The sequence below is a fragment of the Melanotaenia boesemani genome, chromosome 3 (genome assembly GCF_017639745.1).
Source record: "Melanotaenia boesemani isolate fMelBoe1 chromosome 3, fMelBoe1.pri, whole genome shotgun sequence".
In the NCBI taxonomy this organism is placed as follows: domain Eukaryota; kingdom Metazoa; phylum Chordata; class Actinopteri; order Atheriniformes; family Melanotaeniidae; genus Melanotaenia; species Melanotaenia boesemani.
This window is the reverse complement of record NC_055684.1, coordinates 19165655-19188750: the sequence shown is the minus strand read 5'-3', so window position 1 is coordinate 19188750 and position 23096 is coordinate 19165655. Positions and strand designations below refer to the sequence as shown.

The window sequence follows — 23096 nt, the reverse complement described above, 5'->3', positions numbered from 1 at the left end:
CACCCACACACGAAAGTGCCATCAAACAAATCCAAAAAGACTTCCTTACTAAAACACTCATAAGCATGCTCACTTTTGCAGGCACGCACGCACGCACACACACACACACACACACACACACACAAAACCGTGGTGATGATGGAAGCTGGCTGTTCAGCTGTGCATCAAGGTAAAATTTATTACCAGCAAACATGTGAAGAATGATAGCTTATTTACTTTGAAACTAGAATCAAAGTCTGACATTACTGCTATTAATTTCATTATAGTGTGTGTGAGATCATGGCTGTCTACAGGCTGACATATGAACAATTAATAGCAAAGAAAAGGAATACACTGATGTTGTGGCCAGTAGAGCTAGTTTCCGTGAAACATAACTTACATATGTTAATATACATATGATGAAAATTACATTTCTACCTCCTTTTAGTATTATAAAATGAGTATTTCTACCCAACCTATCTCTGTTTTACTGCTGTCATTGTCAGTTTTGCATGAAATCACCTCTGAGAATACTTTTTTCCCCAAGTACATCATTAAATGAAGCAAAATGAAATCTTGCACTTAAGTTAATCACAAATGACATAATCCCACCCCCCTGTACATTATGCTTACTATTACAATCCAGTCAACGTGAAAGGTAATAAAAAGCTCTTTTTGTTTTACTGTTCAGAACACAGCTCCTGATTCTTCAGTTCATTAGCTGAAAATATTGTTCTTAACTATGGTTGAAATTAAAAACTTATAAAATAAATTCTATAAATCCCAATCAGGATGTCCGCTGTTTTGGTTCATCCTGTCAGGTGATGCAAATGTCTAATACAGGATTGTCCAGTTCTGGTTCTCAGGGGTCATTATTCTGCAAGTTAGTGGACATGGTAACGGGTCTGTACTGGACATCCCTGGTCTAACCCGTATGTACATTTTTATTCAAGTTTCCAAGCACATTGCTTTTTCTTGTGTTTCTAAAGCACCAGCATGCCTTTGCAAAAGTAATTCTTTTTCTTCTGGAGAGACTTTTGAAGAGAAATTTTAAACATCTATCTCTCACATTGACTGAAATCCCCTTTTCCTGTATAAACACGTATATTTTTGTAAGTGAGTTAGATGTTTGGGGAAGATCTCAGCTGTTAAAATTTGTATATTGTAAACAGAAACAAACAAACAAACAAACAAACAAACAAACAAACAAACAAAAAAAAATGCTACAAGATTGAAGGAAATCAACAAAACAATCCAAGCCAGGGAAACGGTCAATTTGGCAAGCTTTCTTTGACAGTCTCTCAGGCTCACAGCCACACACCAAACCAATTCTGGAAGAATGGAAGATTGAAACATAAAATTGATCAGTTTGAAAAGACTGGATTATGGCTGTTCTGAGGAGCCAAACAGAGGAACACAGACAAGTTTATCCATTTATCCATCTGTCCGTCCATCTATCTGTTCATTCAGCCAACCAGCCAGACACTGGGTTTCCTGACAGGAATGTTGCTGACTGTGACAAGCTCATTGACAGGCCAGAGAGGAGCTCAGGATTGTAGGACAGAAGGACGACTTGAGTGCTTGTCAGGCTGATGTGGAGGGTAAGGCTTACATGCTGTCAGCAGACAGAACACGCCTCAGTGGCATACATGGAATCCATGTGGCTGCGCCTCGAAAGAAAAAAAGCATTTTGATGAAAACCAGTTGAACCAGTTGTACCTTTAGACATACACGGTTGCTGTTGGTTGCCATTTCATTTATCAGTGTCACTGAGGAGAAGGGCAAAATGTATGTGAGCTGCTTTAATTGCTGCGCTGACCTTTTAAAAGTGAAAGAAAAAGCTATCACATAAATTATTTTCATGTTGTGGCTTATTTGTTTATAGTAGAGCTGCTAAGCTCTCTATATTTAAAAAAGATGGGGTTTTTCAGTCTAAAAAGCCCCATCAGCAGAGCTCCCCTTTCAGTTTTAGCAGAAGTTCATTAGATAATTTGTTTTCACACAATGAATGTTGGAAATTATCTTAAAAATATAAAGATCTCAGTTTCTTTCTAAATCATATATACCGAGACAATTTAAGCATGTTTTTGACTTAACAGGGATGAATATTCCCATTACTCCCCCCGCCCCTCCTCCAAGATATGAGCTCCAACCTGACACTCCACATAAATTGTAACATTCAGGACAACATTAGCCTTGGGTTATTTGTCAATTCTAATGTTTATTAATGTGAGGATGCTTTGTGCATGGCTTTTTATGTGTGTTGCAGCTCAGAGAGGAGCAACAACTATTTTTTCCTTACTAGATTTGCATGGATTAGTATTAAAAGCACCTACAGGCAATCACCTTTTTACCTTTTTACATGTAAGAATCTGCAGGGAACATGTCCAGTCAAAGTATAAAGTACCTCATGACACCAGGAAGCATGCAAGAGCTCCACAGAAGCTACATCCTGTAAGCCATAGGATCCCAAGCAGATGGTTTAACTGTTGTGGCTGATCTATGAGTCTTAATTTGTATCAAAACTTGGTATAATTCTTGAGGAAACACCTTTAAAAGTGGGCAAATTTAAGAAGCAGGTGTTGATAAAGATAATTGGCTAGTTATCCCCACTGGAAAAAAAATTCCACAGCAAATCTGAAACATAGGTGCGGAAAGGAGCAAGCTGCCACCACAATGTCCTGTTTTCATCTGTGCAGAGAATGGATTGAATAATCCATTTTCTTGTGCAGCCAATGATTAAGGCATTAGTTTTCAAGCACTACCACACTAACATTGTTCCCCAGCTACGTATTAGAACAGTAGCCTTATTAAAAATCCTTCCAAGTTATTTCTTAATTTTCAACATCTACTAAAAAACATATCCGGAACTAGCATAATTCTGAAGTATTTGAAGGGACATTCAGAAATATGCTAATTTTTAAAGCTAATTTTACACTCTGTGGTGGATTACACACAGTGAGGTTTGCAGTTTATGTCTGAAAAGCAGTTGTAGCTGTGATAGAGCTCGTTGTCATTTTCCAGGAGCTGATGCCCTTATGACTTTTTTCATTTTGACGCCTATTATGATAGCTCTACACAGACAAGGGAAGAATCTCAGCAGCTTATTACCCCTGCCTGTGTTTAATTTACATAAGCCCATAGGCCCAATCTGAAGACCACCATGCCTCATATGACCTTGTACTACTCTTTTTTTTTCTATAACGTGAGAAAGACACAAAAGGAGGAAAATGTGAGAAAAAAGGGTATAATGCACATGTGTAATTAATACTTTACTCTGATAACGCTGAAATCTTTCTAAAAAGCTGAACTGCTTCCTGTTTTAACACCAAATACCAAAACTTTTGCCTTAAATCACACCACATAACTGTATGTGTTAAATTACATCATGTTGCCATAGAAAGCTACAAGCTTCTCCATTCACTTATGTGAGTAAAGAAGTTCTGTTCCTCACACATCTGTCTGTCTAACCAGCCAGCTTGGTTGCCAGGGTGATAGCTGCCACCCTAGGCAGTGGTGACTACACCACTGCTTCGGATAGCTTTAGAGACTGATTTATTCAGCAGAGAGAAGAAATGGTTATGTGTTGTTGTTTAACAAATTCCAGGTAACATCCACTTGCTTTTTCATTATATAACCCAGACCAAGAGATAACTGACAGCAAAAATAAATAAATTAATAAAAAAACAAAACAAAACAATGCAAAACACAAAAGTAACAAATGGGTTTGAAAATATAAAACTCAACTCCAAGCAGGAATCAATAATAAAATACCTCAGATCAATTCTTATTATAAATCCACTACAGCACCCACAGATCAGGAGAAAAAAAGGAAAGATGCTTCTCTCCCTGATGCCTGTGTAACTGATTAAATAGGATTTGACTGTTCGATTAGGTTTGCTTCACTGTAAATAGCGGCATGAACAACTTATAATTTGTGATGTGGAAACTTTTTTTGTCATTACCATTTTGGAGTCTAAATCAGGAACTGATTATTCTTGAAGCTGATAAGTATTGAAATTGGGATTGTGAATGTAAATAAAAACATACAAACTATTCCCAACCAGATGTAGCAGGTGTAAGTGATCAGAAAGTTCCCAAAAACATCTGTTCATTACGTCTGCCAAGGCCGAGGTCATGTATTTGGCAGCGTTGATTTGTCTGTCTGTTAGCAACATAACTCAAACATGGATGGATTTTGATGAAATTTTCAGGAAATCTCAGAAATGGAACAAAGAACAAGTGGTTAGATATTGGGGGTGATCCAGATCACCACCTGGATCCAAGAATGTTTTTAAAAGGATTCTTTACTATGGGGAGATAGGGATCATTTTGCAATTAGAGTTCTGCCAATCACTGTAAAAAATAAATAAATAAATAAATAAAAATAACAATAGCTTGGTGGAGGTCTGCGCTCTAGAGTTCTTTTAGTTGAGGGCTGGATTGATTCTGCTCCACTGCTTCCTTTTACAATAGAGACTGTGTCCAGTATGAGCCCAGTTTTATGTCCACTATGATGAATTTACTATTTTATTTTCTATCCACACTGTTACACAGTTTATATCATTGACCCAAAACTTTCAGATCAGATTCCTTGTTAATCCTATTTTCTATATGTGTTACCATGTAACGCATTCCTGACCAATCAGATCAGACTGACACTTTTGGTTGGGTCACCTAAAGACAGTAGCCAAAAATAAAAATTGAAAAGATATTCTAATGCGATGTAAATGATGAAAAAATATATTCTTTCCAGTGTTAGTTTTCAACTCTATTTATTGTTTAAGAAAACTCAACAAGATACAGATAGTCAGATTCTAAGCAATTTTTTTAAAATCAAATATAAAGGAAGATTTTTACCAAAAAATTAAAGGGTCTAAGATAGAATTTACTTTCAGGGACACCTGATGAGCCCCTTTGGCCATGCATGAACATATTACCAGATAACAATCTCAGAAAGAGTGTACTTATTTGTCTTAATTAAACAAGACATGCTTCAGACAGGTTTTTTCTTTGCACTTTGTGCCAGGCCGTGAGATGTGCTCACCGACATCTTTGTGCATCAACTTGCAAGCTAGAGATCCTCTTTATCCAGGCGTTTATTTCTGAGCAGTTCTATTATTGGGCTTTCCTGCATTCATTTGTCAGTGGATGCTCTGTGATATGAGGTGGCAGGCTGCAGAGGCACTGAAGCGTTCCTGCTCCAAGTGCCCTCACTCCCCTGTACGCTCCTCCTCTTCTTCTTCCTCTCTCTATTATCATCCTTTTATATTTGGCTCTGTTTATCTTCTTTGCCCATCTGGCCCTTATACAGTACATGCAGATGCACACATCTAACACACAGTTGTTTTTTTCCATCACTTCAGAGGTCATTACATCACTTTTCATTATTTTCTTAAGTTAAGCTTTAAATATTTATGATTTATATCATGGGGAAACAGCCACTTTGTGACTGTCTAAAAAGATGACCCTACCACATTTCACAAGTACGATACACACACTCTCACAATGCCACAGGGAACCACACTAAGGTATTTGTCTGTGTGGAACCACTTGCCCTGGAGTCAAAGATCACTCAGGAGTTTGCTTGTAAAGAGGAAAGCGGCATTTCCTTATTTACTTGTAACTCCTAATGCATGTTTACAAACTGCTAACATAGATGGAGTCAAGAGCTGTGCTCATGCATGTATGCAGGTGAGTGATTGAACATACGTACATCTGTCCTGGGAGCTGAGGGCTGAGATATATAGCCTATTGTTTGTTATAGAATGGGATGTTGGTGCACAGCTAAAGGAGTTGAAAGCTGAGGTGAATAACTGGATGTGCCTATTCCACTGTTGATTTAGAGGGAGGCTACCTCTGGGAAGTTTCTGCTTCATTCTCAACCTCAGAGGTGTCAAGTAACGAAGTACAAATAATTACCTTACTTAAATAGAAGTTTTTGGTATCTATACTTCACTGGAGTAACTGTTTTTCAGATGACTTTTTACTTCTGCTCTTTACACTTTTACGCAGTTATCTATACTTTCTACTCTTTACATTTGAAAAATTGTCTCCTTATTTAATTTTGGCTTGCCATCTTAAAAAACAAACACAAACGCACACACAGACACACACAGATATACAAAAACAATCTATCCAGATAAATCGCGACATCCTGGTAGAGTGAATTTTGATTGTGGTTTGATGAGAAATATAAACATACCATTTCAACACCCTATTGGTTTGTCCAGGCTGGCCCACAGGAGGCGCGGGTAAACTCTCAGTGGCCTTGGCCCCAAGTGGCCTGACTGCCCTGCTTGTCAAACACGGATGCAGCGTGCGGGCCTGTCTGGCACTGTCATGCACCCACAGATAATTTGTCCTTGTCAGCTGCTAGGAATAATGGTGACTGGTTAAATTGCTTGTGTTTAATAATCAACACTAACAAACTTCTCCTAGTATAACCTAGATAACCTAGATATTCTTTACTGTGTTAAACTGACATGTGGCTGTTGTAATACTTAGATTGCTTGGGTATACTAGTTTATACACATATACTGTCCACAGCTGTCCAACCATGGAAATAGTTGTAAAACTGTGCCAATGAGGAACATTTTATTATAAGGGTAAATGCAGGTAAGTGTACTCTTTGACTTAATCACTGTGTGAGTGTGTTTAACTGGTATCTGTAAATGAGGTTTCAGCTTTTTAATTGCTTGATTGTTAAATTAAGTTTTTGTTCACAGCTCCATATGGAGTGTGTGTTTGTGGTTGTCTTGTTTTTACATGGTAATGACATGGCCTATTTTACTGCATAAAATATTTGGTTGGTCCTGCTGAACCAAACATATCTCCACAGGTGGGTTGCTGCCTGAAAAAGTTTAGGAACCCCTCTTAGTATAGGAGTCCTGGTGTGACTGTTGTGTTAAGCCTTTCTGGTGTGGGTAGGGGAGAGAAGAGAACTGGATTGGTGACTGATAGTTTTGTGTGAATGTTGGTCTACATGGAATAATGATCTTTGGTATTGACTTAACCTGCACGCACACTATTGCAGTGTGAGCATATGTGTGCAGTATATGCCTGGATGAGAGTAAAGTATGACACCTGGCCTGACTTTTTGTTTCAGTCTGGCCCTGACGCGATCCATCGCACCTGTGCATGACACAGATCACATCCCATCATCATGGCCTTTAGAATAATGTTTTTATAGTTGAAGTAGTTTTTAAACCAGTACTTTTACACGTTTATTTGATTAAAAAGCTTGAGTTGATACTAGAACTTCTACAGAAGTCTGTTTAAACGATAGTAACTATACTATCCGAGTAATGAATGTGAATACTTTTGACACCTCTGCTCAACCTGTACTTCAAATATCTGAAAATATGAGCACCTCCTTTGTTCTGATGTTTGTACTGGCAGTGGTTGAGAAATGATCACTAGCATTTACATTTGTTCTAGTAGCACAGTTTATGCCACTCAATGAGAAATTCTTTTACTGCATTTTTTTTTTTTTTTTTGAAAAATGAAAATGAAAACAAAACAAGCTGACAGATGACTATTGCACCATTTCTTGGATTTGTGGATTATGTGCATCTTAATGTTTTCAGGCTTTAGAAAATCCAGCCAACAATATGAAACCTTAGTTAAGCAAATGTTCATTCATAGAAAATGTTTTCCTACTGTACAGTTTACAAAGGCAGATACTTCTGCACGCCCCTTCAGATAGTGGAGAATGACTCAGTCTAGGAAAATCTTGCATTGAGTGTTGTTATTCCTACAAGTCATAACCCATCTACAACAGTGGGTACACTTCAAAGAGAAAAGAAAAAAGGAAAGAAGAGGAAAGGAAAGGATAAGAAAGGAGAAAAGGAAAAAAAGAAAATGACCCCTCCTATTGAGAGTCACAGTTCTAGCTGTGGTTGAATTTCACTCATGCTGATAGTTTATGCTATCTGCTAAATAGCAAAGGTTTACATGCAACATGTTCTGTTGCAGAAAACTACATCTGCACTGTATTCTGAAATCCAGGAAATATTTAAAATAGAAGATCCAGTTCAACTGAACATAACAAAATGCTTGCCATAATCTTGAATGGCAATCTGTCAGGATTGTCAGGATATTTTTCTCAAAGTAATGAAATATACCCCTCAGTGATGGAAAAAATCTCAACTCCATCTACTCAGTCAGACTGATCCGACTGTAGATTTCACATCATGTACAATCAGCATGCTTGGAGCCACTAGCTCACATTCACTCTTTGAAGTAGTCTGCTTTTCTCTTCCCTCGTCCCTTCTCCCAAGCTGATTCTTTACCTCCCTCAAAGCTGAGTTCCCATCAGTCCCTGCTTATAACTGGGGCACAGCTGCAATTGTGCTGCTGCGTTTTATGCGGAATAGTGCTGAATTTTGTAATAAATGCATACGCCAGGATTTCCTCTTATGCATGCAGTTTTAAACTTCACCCCGGTATGCATGGCAAATTGGAGAATAGTCCATTCACTTGCACTCTAGCACAATAAGATGTTCAGTGTTAATTTGCATGGCTTTGGATTGACAGACTGTGTTGGTAGTGTAAAAGTGAAGTGGATTCTGATTTGTGTTTAGCTCTTGAATGGAACTTCTCCCATAAAGTACTCACATGCAAAATTGTATCTGAACTGGTTAATTTGGAGCAAACTGAAGGTCAGTGAGCAGTTACCTCTCTTTGTGAAAATCATTTAATCACTACAGTCAACAAGCCTTCATGTAAAGTAATTTCATTTGCAGATTAGTCAGTTGCACTGTGTAAATTTGTTTAAATGTTCTTTTTAAGTGAGAAATATTTTACTCATTGTTAATTTTTTAAACAGTTTTATTTAACCACCAAAAGGAAAACTTAATGATGAATAATTAAAAGAATGCATCCTAATGATTTTCTGAAATTGATATGTTTTTAAAATGTATTTATTTATATAGTTTGTGAGACAAAAAAGTAGAGTAATAAAAAGATTGATCAGTATTTAAAAAAAGTAATTATCTCTAGCTGATATTTGATGTGAGGACATATTAATAAATTCTTGGCTTATTGCTTTGTGTAGAAGTGAGATCCACCGGAGCAATAACTCAGAACAGAAACGCATAAAGGTCCAGCATAAATCACAACAGAATTATATTTTGACGTTGTGTTGCAGATGCCTAAATGACAGCTGGCATGTTAGGATTGCTTGTCCATCCTGGCGGACGCTCTGCTTATCGACTCGTGAGACTCGGAACATGACTTGCATAGCATACGTGTCTAATAGATTTTCAAGGCATCATTTCCAGCTACGGCTGAAATAATTAAGTTGACATTCTGTTCGCAATGCAATTAACAGTGTGCGCTGTCCAATCTGTGACCTGTTGGATGTTTGATTTCATGGACTGCGTTAGAAGCAAAGCACCTTCTAACAAGAAGTAATATGTAAAACTCATCAGGGATACATGGTGTTAAGAGGATGTTGCCTTTGAGGCACATCTTGTTCACATAACTATTTCTTCTGAGGTGTTGTAAACTCTCCTTCCTTGTGTACAAATTACAGTCACAATTTAGTGCTGTTGGCAGATTAGCCAGCGTGCACAAGTGATTGCAAAGTTGAAAGTGCTAAAAGAATTTAGCTTAAAGTATAATGTCATGTTTTAAAATTCATGCCTGTAACACATGTTATAATATGTGTGAATTTTCCCCTCTTTTTCTTTGTTTTGATTTAAAATGTCCATGTCTGTTCGTGCATCTGTGACATTTTATGTGCATGTGTCAGTGCAGATATGTGTTACCTTGATGTACAGTAGATGAAGCAGCTTCTGAGATCAGACTGAGCTGCTTTAGAGCTGGATGCTGTGAAATTCAGATTCACCATGTGCTGGAAGGCAGGCAGCCTCTGATGTATTTTTAGACGGGCTAAATAATGAATGCCTGAAAAGACTGCTAGGACCCCAGCTGCCAAACTTTCCCCTCTCCTCTGTGCTCACCTGTTTTTATTTCTTTTTCTTTTTGTACATGAGGGGGAGGAGAGCCTTCACCTACTCAAAAGCCAAAGCAACCTGCTGACTCTTGTCACTGGCTGTCAGTAAGAATGGCAAAAGATCAGTAAAATGTCTCATCTGGATTCCCTCAGTCCTCCTGGTATTGAAACTGTGGGTGATAACGCTGGATGCCACCTGCCTTAATGCAGATTAAACTCTTCATGCTGTAGTTGGCTTTTTTTTTAAGATCATTTAATCTTGTTTAACACATTATAATCTCGTATAACCTCAGAACAAGATTGGTCCGCCAGTTGGTTTTAACTTTCATTGTCTCTCTTCTCTTTTTAAATTCTATGTAGTTAATTTGCCAAATTGTCTATAACTCCACTGGAAAAACTGGTACTTACAATGGCAAGTATACCTTTATCCAGTAGTATCTTAGCTCACCAAATAATCTGCATAGGCATCGACATAAAAAAAAACAACTTTTTGACAGACCCACACTTTATAAATTTAAACATTTTAAATTTCTGGCTGTTAATTGCGCAAAATGAGTCATGTGAGTATTTATCGTCAGACTAAAAGGAAAAAGGGATTAGTTTTCATCAGATTATTGAAATATGTTTCATGACTAAGGGATGGCTGTTTAATAAATCCTCCAACACTGAAAGTAATGACCAGTTTCAGCCTCTTTTTTTGTCTAATTACTAAACTGTTTCAGTAACTGGATTTCCTTATAATCTGTATCATGCTATTGCAGATTTGCACCTTTTCCAAAACTCTACATTTAAACAATCCCACATGAACTAATCCATTTTATTGAGTTATTGTCATGTCTTTTTGATTGTTTAATTTATTTTTTTTCTACCAAAAGAATGTGTCCCTTTGTCTATATCAGCAGAGCTGTTTTTAAATTCAAAAAGTGTCAGGAATTCCAATCAGTCAAGCCACAGCAACCCCCCGCATGCAGATCAGCCCCCACATAGTGATGGAGGATCAGATTATAAAGATGCTGTAGATCTGCAGGCACAGAGAGAGAAGACCCATGCAGGAAAGTGATACAGGAAGGATGAGTGGAAGAAAGGTGCACAGTGCAGAGAGCGTGCACGTGTGCAATCTGCTCTTCAGTTTGCCTCATATGGCCCTTAGAGGAGGAACCCGGCTGAGCTTCTTCACACACTGAATGTCTTAAATACCACTCTGTAAAAGCTGGGGGGCAGATTAAAGGGATGATTACACAGGCAGTGGGGCACTCATTAGAGCATACAGGAAATAGCTATGGGAGTGCCACCATCTATATTCTCACTGCTGCATCACAACCACTTTACGGTTATTTTATAGAAAATGAACCTGCTGGCTTGTGAAAAATATCTTACAGTGAAAATATATTTTATTTTCCGCCATAACTTTACCTCAGGGTTGTTTTTGCTTTGGCTCTACTTGTAACTTGAGGTGTGTGAGAATGCAAAAATCCCTCTGGGGGAGGGGGGTTCCACTCTGATTTTGATGCTGTAAAAGACAAGCTGAGATTTGATAAATGTCTCATCATGTGCTCATTAGTCAGTATTAGAGAAGAGGGATCAGAGGTGGTTCTGTTGGATCTGTGGGAGCCCTGGAGGTGTGTGTGTGTCTAAGCTTGTTTAACACACACTGTGGGGACATACATTTGTTGGCAGAGGAACATTGTCAGGACAAAAAACATTCCCCACAGTCCCCATTATGTATCTCATTAAAATTTAGTTTGAAGACTAAATTTTCAGATCTGAATAAGATGGAGATCAGATTATGGAAAAGGTTGGATTGAGGGAAATCGTGATTATGTTTCAGTAATGCTCCAGGGAATAATTGTAAGTCAGTGCAGCATACTCTCAAATAAAGAAACAGATTTATGTGTGTACTCTGCTGTCGTTCACAGCTTCTTTGTGTTGATATTTTGTCAAGATTTTATCACTATTTTCCTCTGGAAGTGTTATTTTCATGGGGTTTTCTCTGTTGCCAAGTGACCAGCTCAGCACAGCCACATACAGCAAGCTAGGTGTCTCTAAACTTTTATTCTGTACACGTCAGTTCTCATTTATTTGATACCAGAGAAAATACTTTTTCATATATGATCACAAAAATGTTGCTTTGTTTACCCCACAGTACCACTGGTTACAACAGTTTGTATCTATTATATATGGTTAAATAACTCTTTGGTGAAAATTCTGTACTGTAAGACAGAATAGTTCACTTTACAATGAATTTACAGGAGATTAACTTTAACATAGGTCATGATTGACTCATCTTTCACCATAATAAAAAAGTGCCTAATGCTTTCTATGTTTTTGGCCAGCACAACCATCAGCTGTTTGAGTTATCAATACGTTTCTTAGATCTTTCTGTTTTTGTGCGGTGTCTCTGAAGTTAGCTTTTCTCATTATCTCCATGTCAGCAGTTTTATAGATGTAGTTGAGGAGGCTTGTACTTGTCCTGAGGGCTCTATCCAGCTTTAGAGCCTCACTAGTCAAAGCTAAACACCTGTCACTTCACCGCTCGACCTCTTTCCCCTTGGCACCAGCGGTGCAGGGGGGAATGTGATGAGTCTTGTCTTGGCCGCTCAGTGTCAAAAAAAAAAAAAAAAGAGAGAAGAAGGAGGACTTTCTCCTGCTGTTTCTCTTTAACAGAAGAAGCAACAATAAAGCAACACATTATCTTTTGTAACAAAATGTCTCAAGTTCACTTTAACGTCTTTGTGTTTGTGTGTTGATTGCTTTAAAGAGCTCTTTTTTATTTCTCCCATAATCATGATGTGTCTCTCCTACTTATAATCTCAAAGAATTTAGGAGAAACTAATCATAGCTGTGCTGTAGAGCTGCGATGATTGCAATGATTGCAACTTCTCAGGGCTATTTTCTGATTATCCCATGATAATATTGCAGAGTAGATAGCCTCTAACTTAACAGCTTAGTACCATAAGAAGAGAAATTCCCTAAAATCAACCAAAGAGCCCAGAAACAAACAACGTTGAAATGTCTTATAATCTCCTCATGATTCTGCAGCACATTTCATCACTAAGAGCAAGTGGATTATAGAAAAGTGTGATTTCCTTTTAGTTTGCAGTGTACATCTCCTTTAATGATGTCCTTAAATATAGCAAGGAGCACTGTGTTCTTGTCCCTGATGCAGTTGCTATAGATACCCGACATGCCCTACAAGACAGAGGCAGCTCTGGCAGAAATTTTTAGACTCCAAACCAATTCTGTAAGGACTGAAAAGGACTGGATACAAACAGTGGCTGTAACAAGGGAGCAGTGATACACAGAGAGCTCAGTACACTGAAAAAGTCATCACCTTTGCATGAAAACATGAAAGGAAAAGGGTGTTTGAAGATGCGCATAGAATGCTGCTTCAGTCCAGGGTAAATACAGGGGCTTTATGCGTCTTAGTGGCTAGGATGGAGTAAGCGTTAGACACTTGAGTTGGCACTAAAACACACTGTAAACCTCTTCTCTGCTGTAGCTCAAAAGCATAAAATGATGCAGAACAACTAGAATTTGTGCTTTAAAATTGTGGCACCTTGTTTGAGGACTTATGTGCATCTTTTGAGCACCTATGTTATAATGTATGATGTGCAGATAAGTACATCTGTAAGTACATATTAGGATTGTACAATGCAAAGGCAATATAAAGCCAGAAAATGATGCATATGCTTGATTGTGATTGAGGGGAAAAACCTGAATGATACCTGGGCTTTCTTAATCTGCCTCATAAATGTAGTTACTTTGAGGAAAAGACACGAAAAAAACTTGTATATCTATTCGTTAATGCAGGACAACTTCTTTTTCAATTACATAACAGCTAAATACGGAGCTGCATCAGATCTTGGTTTGGCTATATTGGAACTATTGCTGAGTTCTTCAGTGTCTAACTGGGAGCCATTTCTTCTCCCGTCCAGAACTGCATATCGTCCCACAAGAGCTTATGTTTTGATTATGTTTACCCACAACGCCATGCAGTGAACCTGGCTGGATAGCTCAGGTCATCTGTCTCCCATGCGGAAGACCCAAGTCTGTATTTGGTCCACTTGAAGTGGACCGAGACCCTCATTTATAGCCGGACTGAATGTTTTGATATGAAAACCAATGCACATCTGGCTTTCAATTTCATTGTAGCAGGATGTGTGAACTATAAAAACAGAATCAGTCTTACTTTTTCTGCAAGTATATGCTGACTTTAATCATAGCTTCTGGAGCTTTTTACTCATGTACACCATATGGACAGCAGTAGCAGTTACTGTCTTGTGTTATGCTATCAGACTCTTCCAGACACACTAGCCATGTAAGTGGCGCGGAATAGAGCAGCTGGGTTGGCTCATAGACTGAGCCAGTGAGTGATGTCTGTGGTAAAAAAAAAAAAAAGAAAGTGCTGGCAGAGATATGCTGAAGCCACACACAGCCCTGCTGAGAGCCTGTAAAGCCAAGGCTGTAAGCAGCGGAGGAATAAAGATAGACCCACCACCAAGAGTGTCAAATTGAATGAAGAATGTATGACTGACCGCTTTCTGCATGCAGCCTCAATGTTTCAGAGTTGCATAATTACATAAAAAAGACCCCCGAAGGACCACATACTAACAAAAAAACCAACATGTTTACCAAGAAATTCACTCTGATCTTACTGTGAGTTTTAGAGTCGGTGTTAATGCAGAGTTTTGCTCCACAGGCACAGGTATAAGTTTGAAGCTCAGCTGGAGGTTGGACATTCTTGCTGTGCCAAATCGCAGGACTACAGGTGTCCTGACAACAACAAAGCCTAATCAATCAATTAGGAGAATAAATATTTCTGAACACACTCAGTCCTGGCTTGTTCACTCTGCGATCGATTCTCACCATGACACCAATACTTAGAACAAATTATTGGCTTTACAAAGGTTCTAAAAAACAGCTCTTTATCTAAAATGGCATGTTTTTTAAGTGATGATATTGATTCAGTTTGATAGAGCTGTCAAAGTGGAACTGCATTATGACAGAGCTACTGGTGCAGGGAGGAGTTTGGTAACCGTGTTATGCTGTAACCATTTCAGCAATCTGAAGCAGAATTATTTCCTTCATGTCTTTATTTACACACATCCTAATTTTTTGGGGGGGTTGTTTATTTTTCTGTCTTTGCTTTTAACCTCTTCATCTATCTTATCTCTCTTTATCCTAGTTTGGCTACTCAACATTGTTTGCATTAGAAAGCCCTGCAGCATTTCTCCAAACCATAAATACCTCAAATGCAAACTTATTTCCGTGAAACAGTCACCAAATTCTGCTTGAGCAAAAGGTGCCACTTCAGAAACTTTTTCAATTACAGAATTTCCTTTTGCTGCTTTCCAATGCTCACTGATCCACTAATAGTTGCAAAACTCACGCCACATTTTTTTGTAAAATCTTTTAACCAAATAATAATGGAGAGTTTTAAAGGGGGAGTAGCTTGCGTGGATGCAAGATTGAAAAAGCTGCTCAAACAGATGGAAAAATCTGAATTGGTTGGTGTTTGCTCTGTGCTTGTGCAGGAGTGATTTAGAGCTGACTCACACATTAGACATGCACAAAAAAGCCCAAACCTTACAGTACCTATCAAGTTCATCACTGCGCCTCTTTATTCACTGTAACACTGGACACTGGTTCCAATGACTGACACAGTCATGACATTACATACATACGTATGTGGCTTTGCATGTAGAATTTTCCATTAATGTGATACATCCTACATTGTGAGTGCTACACAGATCAGGGGAATGAGATTCTGTATTGGTCAGTTTGTCTAGCTCAGTTGAACGCCATCTTCCCAGCCCACTGACCAAATGGATTCTGTCACTGTTAATTTATCTGTGTTCTACTCAATAGTGGAGTCTCTCTTTACAGCATCAGTGCAAACAGGACGTCTAACTGTAACCTTAACCATCCTTTTGTTGCAAGATATTGGGTCAATCACTCGCATCATAAACAAGCTCTCCCTCCTCCTCTGTCCTTTTTAAATGTATGCATGTTTGTTATTACCTTGGAGTCTGACACACTGTGGTAATTGTCTCTCTTTTGGGAGGACCGCAGACTAATTGGTCCCATCCACTCTTGAGGAGATGCTCTAGCAGCTGGGCATAATCTCATTAGGCGAGCAGCAGCCGCTGGGCTGTGTTGGGAGAAAAAGAGAGTCCCCTTGTCCGTGTTGAGTCGACCAGAGGCAGAAATCCTCCTACGGAGACTGCTGGGCATATGGAAACTGAGTCAGCCAGGAATTGTCAGCCTGACAGCTCCTTTGAGTGAATCTGCAATGATGTGAATATAAGAACTTGAAATGATGTTATTCTTTCTGGGCAAAAGCATTTCTTTGATGCAGTTGAGGTCTACTGTTGCCACAGTGACAAGTTTTACTCTTACCTATGAGTAATTCACTCTTTGGCCAGAACACTGAGTAAAGAATAAATATCCTCTTGCAATATTTATTTTGGGGGGAAAAGCGCAAAAAATGTATTTAACATTTATTTTATAAAATAATATTTTTATATAAATAATTTTATATTCTTTTCATTAATTTATTGGGCTTTATATATATATAATATAAACAGTAATCCCTTTCCAGGTATGTAAGTTCTTCTATAAAACATAAACTTGCTGCTGATTGATTTGCTGCTCTTTGAACAAGCTCTTGGCTTTTCCATTTTTCATTAATAAATGTGGTTGGGAAAGAGAGTGCTCAATTTTCAGCCCCACATCTAGTCACCACCATTAACTTAGAGATGCAGGGCGATCTACCTCACTTATTTCTAATAAAGCTGCTCAGCATCCTATTCTCTTCCACCAAGTTATTTCTATGTCAGGGAATGTAGACCATCATCACCATCACTAATCACTTTCTCAGCCAGCAGGTCTAGCTGTCAGTCGAAGCTATTAGGTACTTGTCAACAGCTCTTTGAGTGTGGAGCCTCAAATCTAATCAGTCCTGATAGGAGCCTGCCAACACTACATTGGATGTCTCCTCTTCACCTCCAGCTCATCATACGTGGGTATTTAATGTCTGTTTGTCATCACCTACCTGCTCAATTAGACATGGAGTATTCCAGTATTCTTTTCATCTTGATTTTAATTGATTGAGCTCCTTTATGAGGAGGTGTTAATAACCTGCAGCCTGTGTTGCTCCGATCCTGAAGAGCTCCAGATTTTTGGCTTCATTATTGTGCGCAAAGGACTCTGCCAGTGAGTCATCTCCCTAATTAGACTTCTTGCTGTCTGACAGGAAGGATGGACAGGAAGCTCTGCTCTACTTCAGCTGAGATGAAAAGGCATCTAGCTTCAGATTACAAACAATAATTTTCATAGTTTTCCTCCTAGCCTAAACTCAGAACTCCTGCCAAATCAGTAGCACCATCTTTACTTGAAATAAACTGGTCTCATGACCCCCTACGTCACGTCTGGGGACGTGTAAATGCGAAAAAGTGTTTTCATAACAATTTTGCGATATATTTCTATATCGACAGATCTGAAAAAACTACCTCATGAGAGCTTAAAACTTTTTAGCGATATTTGAGGCTTTTCAAAATGTAGGTGTTTCCATTACTTGTTTTTTATTGCGATATTTAGGTTTTGTGCAATCCTAGGGGTAATAGAAATGCACCTACTGAAAACACACTTAAAGATGAGGACGATTGGATGCATGAAGATGATGGAATCGACCGAAATATCTCTTTGTTTAGAAGCTGCTAGCCAATAATGCACACTCTGAGACATTTGCTCATTATCTTATAATAATGCGAAATGAACATGGTAAATCACACAAATAACCTGATTATATTTAACCACGTTAAGAAATATATTGAAGTTTTTGTGTACATAATGGCACATGAAAACTTTGAGATAGTTTGTTTCAGACTGAGAAACAAGACTGACAGTTTTCCTTTCATTTTTCCAGCTGCTTACCTGCGTAAATATGATCCGCAATTCTAAATATAGTTATAAGTATGATTTGTAGTTTTCTGATAACAGACATCTGCACCTGCTGTACCACTGCATCCGATGGCCTGTCTAATGTTTGAGTTGCAGGATCGATCGTAGTTGGGTGGGGGGGGGGCCTGAAGTGGGGTCCGGCGTTTTGTTCTGTTGTTGGTTTGATTCTTCATTTTTACCTGCCAGCCCCCTTAGCTCCATTAGCAACTGTGGTCAATAAATTGAGTCAAAGGAGGAGAGAAGTGGGGAGAACATAAATGTGGATCTTTGAGAAGCTGTGCCATGTCCACAAACTTTATCCCATTCAGCTTTCCTCAGAAACCAGCAAAGACTCACGTTGCTTTTTTCTTTTTTAATAATTTTGACTGGAAACTGAAACAAAGAGCAGCTCAGTGCAGCATGTTTATGATCCACGGTTTAAGAAGAAAAACTTGCCAAAAACAAGTCGCATTTGCCCTTACCTCCCTGTATTTTAGTCTAGAAAGCAACCCTTGTACATAATCTCCCAGAATGCATTGCGCAAGTAAAACAATAGCAACCCCTCATAATTCAGAAAAATAGTAAATACATATATGACATTTAAAGCAATTAGGGATTATGATGTGTCAGAAACAATACATTTTTGTAGAACAGGGCAGTAACTACATGTTAAGGCCAAAATGTGCTTAATAGCCGGGGTTCCTTTTAAAGCTTGAATAAATAAATAGGAGCAGACTTTTACATGACATCCATACTACCGATCCATACCTTCACTCAAGAAGGATTTCAGTAAACATTTCAGACTTAAAGTCTAATTTATTATCACAGATTTTGGAAGAAAAAAAGTCATTAATAAAAAGAAAGTACATATGTGGGTGTGTGTGTGTGTGCATGTGTGTATATATATATATAATTTTTTTTTTTGTATTAGACTTGATCAGTGGAGGGAAGGCAGATGATTGCTTAACATTGTGTTACATGACACAAAGAATCATTTCAGAGGGCGGGTGCAGCTCTTACAGCTTGTGTGTGTCCAGAGGATAATGCGGCATTTTGTTTGAAACAGTGAAAGTCCACAGATAGTTTCCTAAATTGTTTTTATTGCAAGAAATATTATCCACCGTTCACTCTGATAATTAAATGTGTATCGAGCAAGTAAGTCTGCCCTAAATCCTTTTATAATGTTATCCACCCTTCACTCTGTCTTGCAATATGCATACACAATGATCAATAGGTGTTTGTCATTAAATCTCTAAAATTAGCTAATTTCACCATAAGAGGCTGTAATACACTGGGATATTTTTTTTCTTTTCATTATATTCCATAACTGAAGGGGTGTGTTGCTGCCATGGTAACCACAACCTTAACACACCTACATGAGCATATTAATTGAAGCTGCCAGCGTTTAAAAGGGTTTAACTATGAATTCAGTATCACTGGTATAAAAAGGAAAAATGCTTCATAATCATAAAAACAATCACATGCATTATTGTATAAGAGGCAGCAGCAATCGTATTATACAACTCCAACATTTCGTCTTAAAATGATGCAAAATGAGATTATATTTAGAGCATTTATTACTCATTAATCATTTAAGGGAATATTTGAGCATGCTTAAATGTGCACATTTGGATACCTGCACCAAAAGAATATTCAGCTAAGGTTGTTAGAAAGTCTGAGAAGCATCTCCTCATTGCTGTCTAGTCTTTCACAAAATTAAACAGGACATACTTACAACCAGTACACTGTATGGCTGTTGTGAGACTGCTAACGTTTTAACAATGATACTATTTATTTAGTAGAACTATACAAAACTCTGGATTGTTCTGAAGTGGATAGATCCATCCCAGTCATTTAGTCTGACTCTGGGACTGTTTGGTCAACAAATAGTGTGTGATCCTGTTTACACATTGAGTCACACAATATAAAATCAGTATAAAACCTCAGAGGAACAAGGAAGCTTATGTTGCAAAGTGTGTGAACAGTATAATGTGTTTCTCTGGATTAAGTTAAATGCTGAACATCTTCTCTTACTGCCTCATGAGGGTTCAAACCAGGCTGTACGACACTGTACTGATTCTTACTCATCTGTTTATCCTGTCTGTCGCCCAAGCCATGGTGCTGCATCTACACAAATAATCAATTTTTGTTTGCCAGCTTCGTGCTAAATTCTCACATCGAAGCTGTTCTTTGACATGAAGAACTGCAAAGAAGTGATTATCACAGTGTTTTTTCTACCCATGTCAGTCTTCTGAAGCAAATAAATCCTTAAAAGCAACATTTTTGCAGTTTATTTTCAGCAGTCTTTTGCAAAGCCTCATGCATATTAAATTACTGTAATTCAGATGTCTTGCATTTGAAGAGGAATTATGAATAATTATTGTACACAGCTCAAATACAAAATTATTTATCAGCTGTAACTTCTCTAAGATGTTGTAAACTAAAAACGATGTCCCCTTTTAATTTTTAGACAAGAAATATATATATATTTTTTTTATATTTAATGTTTAGATTTGATTAGTAATAATTATTATGAGCAGCAGGCCCTTTCAAGTTTAACGGTTGTGTGGTGGATTTGTCTTTGCTGCTTCAACTGATGCATTCTGGCCAGTTATGAGGACTGCGATGTTCCCAGGCTCAATCTTCTTTCCTGGACAATACACTCTTGAGGATGAACTGGCATTTTGTGTAGGTGCACTAAAAATGAGGAATTTTTATTTTAGTTTTAAATATGTAATTGTAGTCCAACTTCATGCTTGTCTGTAGTTTTTTCTTCTTTTTTTCTTTTTTCTTTTTGTTCCAGTGAAACTTGTTTCTAACTGGGGTAAAGTGGATACTGTGATTGTGGATGCTGCTATTCTTGAGTAATTGTTGCAGGGCTGCATTCTTGGGGCCTAGCACAGACTTGTTTATGCCTGCACTCCTTGTTAATATTTGTTGCCAAACTCCTCTAAAATGTAATATAATCAAAACTGACACCAGTTTATTTATTTCTATGGCTTATTCTCAGGTGTTGGTGAAACAAAATATTGACCTGCTGTTTCCATGGTTACTGTAGGTTGATCATTACTGTTATCGCCTGGAAAATCACACTCTTTGCTTTGTATGTTGCTCCTGTTTGTCAGCATTGCAAAGGCACTTTCTGTTGTATCAAAGTGCTGGTGATATTAAGGTGTGTAAACTTGATTTGTGAGATTTACCTTTGTGGCAGGGATCTCTCTGCCATCAGCAATAAGCCAGTGTAAGCCCATTTCTTTGCCTAGATGTTACTCGGGGAGTAAATTGATCTGTTGATGTCAAATGTAGATCCTTTCGGTAGAAGCCCATTAACTTTAACAGTCTGCTGTCTAACTGTAAGCAGTTTCTGTAATGCTACTGTTAAAGCTTAGGGACCATTCTTCACATGACCTTTGAGTCAACTTATCAATAAGTCATTTTTTAAATTAGAAAGAACATGAAAAATAACCCTTTTTGTTTGTTTTTAAAATTTAAAAGACAACAATTGAAATCATGTATCTTATCTGAAGCCTAAATCCAAACCTTAGCATTTGCTTTCAGAGAATACCTTCGATATCTAATGTCTTGTGCCTTTGTATTAACTGTGAAATCTTGTGGTTTTCCCTCTGGGGCTGTACTCGAGACTTGTCAGGCATCTGTTTTAGCTGCTTGTTGGACCAATTTGTGGCTGGCATTAGGTTTTCATTACAGGCCTCCAAGTGCATACACACCTTGTAAGATGGGACTTAATTAAGTTTATGCTTTCCCTGGCAGGCTGGCTGCTTGCTTCTGCTGCTGAATGTTGATTTATACTGAATCCTGTAGAACAATCTGCTTCCTTTGCCACAAAAAAGGACAGCAAACAAATGCTAGTTCATTCCTGCTGTTCGGAGATCATATAATCCAAATACAGTCTCAATATGCTTTTTTTTTTTTCATCATCACGTTATAAACACTTGAAAGTCTGGTACTCTGCATGCCTTCTCTCTGGTGTTTTCAAGGACATTTAGAAGAGAATTTTTCAGATACCATTAAATATTGACGTCATCTGTACAACTGTTCATGAACCTAAAAGCTGCAAGGCTGTAAGAAAGCTAAACCTGATCTTTTGCCACATTGTATGTTTCATCCGGTAGAATGTGGAGTGTCTGGGAAACACCAAAAACCAGTGCAGTTTTGATTGACAAGGTCACAAACGTTCAGCTCACAGTTAAAGTTCAGGGAGTTGCAGCATATATTTCTTTTCAGCTTGTATGAAAATTGAATAATTATCTTTTAAAATGTTTCTTAATGTTCATGAAGTATCTATCTATTTTCTTCTTATCTATTTTTATCTGTAATAGATACAAGTATCTATTTACCTTGTTGTCCTGCCCTAACAAATATTTGACTTCAGCATTGCACAAAAGGACCTACATCTTGTTCATTATAAAGAAAAAGTCATTTATCTTTACTGGGTTTATTTTTGATGTGCACTTCCCTTGCTGTCAGTTAGAACAAATGAGATTCGTCTGAGAAGCCGAGCAAGACAAATAAATCCAATAAGGTTTTGTCACTCACTCTGTGTCCTTTAGTGATGTCTTCTCCTCCTCTTCACTCTTCTGTCCTGTTTCTGTCTTAGTCTTGCTTCTTCCTCCTTTTCCGCTTTCTTTTGCCTTATTTTATTTCCTCTCTGCAAGCTACTTGTCAAGACAAGCAATTGTTTACCTTTTTAGATAAAAAAAAATGTGCTAAGTTTAATAAGCAAATCTATACACCACCTTGTCTTAAGGAAACGTCTTAAAAGATTTTTGTCTGAGTGACAACCAACCAAAGCGCATCTGTGAGCCACCTTTCTGGCACATCTGTTGTGGTCAGGCTCTAGCTCTGCTGCTTGGCAAGCTCTTCGCAGGTTACTGATGTGCCAGCTATCACTGGGTACTGTTTTAAAAGACGACTGCTGGCTCTAAATACCTAGCTGCTCCCAACTAAACTGCTACATGCCACCACGCTATGTTCAAGCGCAACCTTGGCATAAATTCAAAGAGCTGGAACAAACTTGTAGATGCACCGGGGGAAACGGCCGTAAACACAGAGTTGGGTGAATGCCCAGAGGACTTTTTGTTCATGTCACAGGGTCACTTGCACAACTTGTTTTCACACAGACAGACTGAGGAAGAAGGTAGGGTGTGACAGAATACAAGTAATGGTGTGCAAAGACTCATCTGTGGTAAAAGTA

At 38.1% G+C, this 23096-nt stretch overlaps 1 protein-coding gene and 1 long non-coding RNA gene across 4 annotated transcripts in view; one reads left to right on the top strand and one right to left on the bottom strand.

Annotated features, from left to right (window-relative positions):
* LOC121636218 (membrane-associated guanylate kinase, WW and PDZ domain-containing protein 3) overlaps nucleotides 1-23096 on the top strand; it is a 148124-nt gene that overhangs the window by 20946 nt on the left and 104082 nt on the right. The window lies entirely within an intron of this gene.
* Nucleotides 1579-22475, bottom strand: LOC121636236. The gene is made up of 3 exons (XR_006009696.1): nucleotides 22439-22475; nucleotides 15962-16227; nucleotides 1579-1649 (listed from the first exon to the last, which is right to left on the bottom strand). It is a non-coding gene; the product is annotated as an uncharacterized LOC121636236 (long non-coding RNA).